This window comes from Arachis ipaensis, chromosome B3 (assembly GCF_059453495.1).
Source record: "Arachis ipaensis isolate K30076 ecotype BB chromosome B3, ASM5945349v1, whole genome shotgun sequence".
Lineage (NCBI taxonomy): Eukaryota > Viridiplantae > Streptophyta > Magnoliopsida > Fabales > Fabaceae > Arachis > Arachis ipaensis.
The window spans coordinates 45,955,529-45,960,836 of NC_142438.1; the positions used below are offsets into that span (position 1 = coordinate 45,955,529).

The 5,308-nt window shown below is 30.3% G+C and overlaps 1 pseudogene across 1 annotated transcript; it reads right to left on the reverse strand.

The window, feature by feature from the left end:
- Positions 1 to 252: 252 nt before the first annotated feature.
- Positions 253 to 2,978, reverse strand: LOC148570493 (CLAVATA3/ESR (CLE)-related protein 13 pseudogene; annotated as a pseudogene). Its single transcript, XR_015907594.1, has 2 exons — positions 2,095 to 2,978; positions 253 to 491 (listed from the first exon to the last, which is right to left on the reverse strand). The product of XR_015907594.1 is annotated as a CLAVATA3/ESR (CLE)-related protein 13 pseudogene (transcript).
- Between the last annotated feature and the right edge of the window lie 2,330 nt (positions 2,979 to 5,308).

Here is a 5,308-nt window from a genome sequence, read left to right on the forward strand (position 1 = left end):
TAAGCTAAATATAGATAATGATTTTGGGCTGTAAACATGGAAGACAGAAGCTAGTAAGAGAAGGAAGATAAGAAGTAACGTAGAATGTATTACCAAAAACAAAACAAAAAAGTAACGTAGAATGACAAAAGAAAAAAAAATGCAGGGTGACAAATCTTATTGGAATTTTTTTTGGGTCGTGGTTATTGTAATATTTTTAATTAGTAAATGTTTAGAATAAAGTTTTCTGGTACAGGTTTCATTATTTTGTTATGGATCAGATGATAGAAATGTGTATTTGTTAACCCATCATCGGCACTGAAGGTATCATGTGGATTGGGCCAAGTTTGGCTTTTTGTTCCCCGGCGCAATATGGGTCATTTTCAGAACACCCTCCTTTCCTCTTTTAACAAAATTTAAGCCCATGTTGGATTTGTGAACCAAAAGCAAACCCAACTTAAAGATTAACTAAACCACCTCGTATTGGAATTGGATCAAGCACTCAAGTGTCCCTGATCAAAAAAAAATGCATTCAAGTGTCAAGACCCAAAAGGGAAAAGGAAAACTAAAATAAAATTGGGTTAAATAAGAGTTTGGTCTTATAAAAAGTGTCTGAATTTTTTTTTTTTTTTGAATTAAAAAAGTGCTTCATTCTCTGTTTAGGGTATAGTATTTGTTTGGGCGAGTTTTTTCTTTTTTTAAAAAAGTAATTTAATATTTAAATATCTCTCATGTTTAAATAAATTAAATGAATTGTATTACTTAACACAATAATACATTATGAATCACATAATTCAAAAGTAGTTATTAACACAGCATAAAAAATTTAACGGGATATTATATAGTATTTACTTATTTTTTTAACTGAAGAAAAGATATAAATAAATAAATAAATAAAGAGTGCAAGAGAAACATGGTCCATGAGCTAGTGGAGTGTCCACTTTCCATTAGCAATCTCAAAGTCAACTTAATAGCTGAAAAATAGTTCCACCCACAATTGAAGTATGAACAACATACATCTTCACACTTAAGAAAGGTAAATAGTTGGGGGGGGGGGGGAAACTAAAGTTTTCAAAACCAAATTAATTGATTTTCTAATAATAGAATCTAAATATCCATGACAAAGATAGACGCGCACAAAAAGAAAAGAGAAAAAAAAGAAAGAAAGAAAGAAAGAATGGTATATAAAAGGAGTAAAAAAGTAAAAGTGAAGAAGTTATCTTCAAATTTAGTTTGTGTTCATAGGATGCCTCAATAACATTGAATCTTTGAGAAAGGAAGTGAAGTAGTTAAAGGACTTCATCAAACCAACACCCACTCTTGTTGAAAATGGGAATTTGGAAGTAACAAAAAATACACTAGAAAGTGAAAGAATATGACCTGTTGCAAAATAAGGTTTGAATTATATGGTAAGGTGTTCAAATTGAAAGCCTAAAGAATAATATGATATAATTACAGCAAAGACCTAGGAGCACCACATATATGTAAAATTGTTAATGCTTCTTTCATTATATAAGTTTTAAAAGTCAACCCTTTTCACAAATCACACATAGTTTTCAAAGCCCCTTTATACTGTAACAACTAATCTTCAATATTAAAATGCATGTCTACTTCACACATTTCTTGTTAATTATTTCTTCTTCATTGATGTGCCGTGCCGTTGCAACCGCTACTGACGAAGAACAAATAAAATATTACAATATTATTAATAATCAATTTTCATATATATAGCCATCATTGTTATTATTCATCTATATTATAAGCTATAACATCTCATCCCTAATAATGGATGCATAATAATGTTTGATCAAACTTTGTAGGCCATGTTATAATTTTATTCGCATAACTAGAAGCTCTTTTAATTTATTAATTATTGGCATCTTCATATTGGAATAGATTCTAAATTAAAACCACAAACAAAATGTGATGAACCATACATTTATGTAAGAATAAATATTTTAATTTTGTCATTTTGTGGAGAAAGGATAAACGTATATAACAATTCTTTACTAGACAATTTTCTTTTTTTGGATCAATACATAAAATTACATTATATCATGATGAATAATAAAAAAAAAAAAGAAAAAATAATAATAATACAAAAATTATATGAACCTCTTTCAATGGTGCAATGGGTTTGGACCAGTTGGAACAAGGCGTTTATCAACACCATACCGTGGATCAATCTCGGCCTCGGTCATATGGCTCCGGTGGTGGTGGTGGTGATGGCGGTGCCGGTGATGCCGTTGGTGGTGGAGAAATGGAGAGAAGTTGAATCTAGTGGTTGTTGCTAACATTTTCCTACTATGGGCAGAGTTGGTGATGAAGAAGGTGTCACCATTATTATTGGAGTTGAAACCAAACCACCCAAGAAAGAAAACAATCATCAAGAGCAAAGAAATCCAAAGAATGAAGGTAAGTACATGTTGGAATCTGATGATCATGCCCATGATGATGAAAGATAGAGAGAAAAGGTACAAAAGGGTTGGAAAGATTGCATGGAAAGTGGAGAGAAAAAGAAACGATTTTGATGATGGAATAATAATGGGGTTTTAGTTTTAGTGTAATAATAATAAAAAGAAGAAGAAGAAAAAGAAAAAGAATGGAGAGTTTTGAAGCTTTGACAGCTTGAAGGTGCTAAGTAGTATGCATAAGAAAAGTTTGACATGGGAGAGTGCTTGCTTCCATGAGACTTTATTAGCTTATAAATTATATAACATAATTTAATTTGAGAGAGAGAGAGAGAGAGTTAATATGGAAGGTGCAGTATATGCGGAGAGGAGGCAGAATTGTCGAGCATTCTTCTTCCAATGAAGCTTCCTTTGCGTTCAAGGAACATTCATATGCCTCATTAAAACCACAAACAATTAATTGTCAAACCTTCAATTATATATAACTTGCTTCTACCATTAGACCAGGACAATGCAACTTATGACTATATATATATAGGGCTAGCTACTACCACTTAGGTATATGGTTCTAAATATTTTTACCACACTATATCTATGTATATATCCAACAAGACCTCTTCTATTAAAATATAGAATAATATCATACAACTCAGGTCTTAGAATGTAATATATAGTCATTACTTTAGTTTATCATAATAAAGGGGAATGACTCTTACATAAAGATATTTCTTAAAATGATAAGAAAGAAACTAATAAGATTAGATAGACAAGTTAAAATATCCAAAACATGAAATATTAGGATACGTTTGATTTGTATTTTTATTTTTATTTTTGTTTTTATTTTCAGAACTTGGGAAAAGAAATAATAGGTGAAAACAAAAAATAATTTTTTTTATTTTTTTTCATAAAATTCTAAAAATAAAAAATATTAAAAATACAAATCAAACACACTCTTAAATGGTAAAACTAGTAAAAAATATTTTTTTTTAAGTTAGTAAAGTTAGGATAATTAAATTACTAATTGACATGAAGGAAGGAAATTCCAAGTTTGTTGGGTTCCAAATGCACAAGCATCTTGTATTGATCCAATCACTCTGATCGATTAAACATGTAACGGAGTCATTTTATATCCAAAAAGATAGAGATGGAAAGAATGGAAGAACATCTTGAAAGTTACTTTTGTCTAGTAGAATTTGGTGGGCTCTTAAATTTTGTCAAACCATGAGTTCTAAATTTCCAAAGCTCATGTGTGATAGACAAAGACACTTACATTAATACTAGTACTAGTTTTCAGAGCAAGTGAAGCAAGTAAGCAACTGAAATTGATGAAAACAAAATGGAAACACAAGTCCAAAACAAAAACGATTTATTTTTACCATTATTATTAGAGAAAAAATTCGAAAAAATTCGGCCCTGACAATTACTTTGAAAGACAACGAAATTCTCAATAAAAAAATACATTTTTCGTCTCCTAATTCTTATTTTTATGAGATTGATTATTAGTGATTAACGTGTTACATAAGTATGTTCAGAAGAGATAATCAATTCCACGAAGTTAAATATCAAAAACCAAAAGAGTATTTTTTTTATTAGGAGCTTCGAAATCCTTCGGAAAAAATTATCCGGATCGGAAACTATTCACCCTTATTATTATTATTACTACTACTTCTATAATTTTCTATTAAATATATGTTTCGTCTAAACGCACGTTATGGCAGCATGCTGTATAGTAGTCGGCAGAAAGAGAGAAAAAGAGTGATAAGATTATTTATTTTGACCACAATTTAATTTTTTTTTTTAAAGTATTGACCGACAATTGATTTATTTAATTTAAGGGAAAAAGAAAAGGAAGACTTACAACTACAATGTTTTATTTTCTATTTGATTCTTCCGTTTTAAGCATATAGTACTACATTACCTTGTTACTATTGAGTTTTGAGTTTTGACCTTCAACTTCAGCACCATCAAGCTGGCATTAAATATCTAGATCCGCTTCACATTATAGTTTTATATTAATAATAATTAGTTATAATAAGGTTGTGAACTATATTGTGCCCATCCATATATTTATAATGATGTATATTCGTTGGAACACGCTAAAGTTGCATAGGAGAACAGAAAACACTTGCTTGAATTGTACTCTTCTATCAATATAATGCTTATTTTGATTGATTTGTATGTACGAATAAAAATCTTGATGAAATTTCCACATCTTATATTGTACATCCATCCCTCAAGAATTGAGGATGATTGAGCAACGGAAACATGTTGCCTCGATAGGAATACACACAATTTTTTCAGCTCAAATAATATTAATTGAAATGCTTTAAAAATTTGTATCTTGCTGTACCATTTCTGACTCTTCATCATGCTATTATTGTCTTGAAGCATTGAATAATCACATTTGTGTTGTAAAACTTTTACCGTCATACAATCAAGCGCTGCCCCCATTGAAAAAGGTAATTAACTTTTCACAACCATTATACTCTATTTTTTTTATTGGAGATCTATTTAGAGATTTATCGTTGGTCAATGAATTACTGTATGCACAAGGCAGATTTTAAACAGACTAAAGAGTTGACCACTAAACCAACCCAACTTGATTTAGTATTTTAAATATTAATCTTGTAGTAAATCATGTTTGACTTTGAAGATGCAAGGGAAGAACGAACTAACTTCTGCCCATCTCTCTTTAAATCTTTGGGAAATGGGCAACTTGGGTGGATCTTGCAAGATGGAAGCTTTGTTGAGAGAGAGAATTTGATAAATAGTAATGCCATCACAAAAAAAAAATGGTGTTTCTTTATGGTTTAATTTAATGGTACAAGTGTAAAACTACACCAACACAATGAAATTAAGTTAAGAAGCACACTATTCTTTGAACAGTCATGACCCTGCATAGTCTCAAAGCAGAGTTG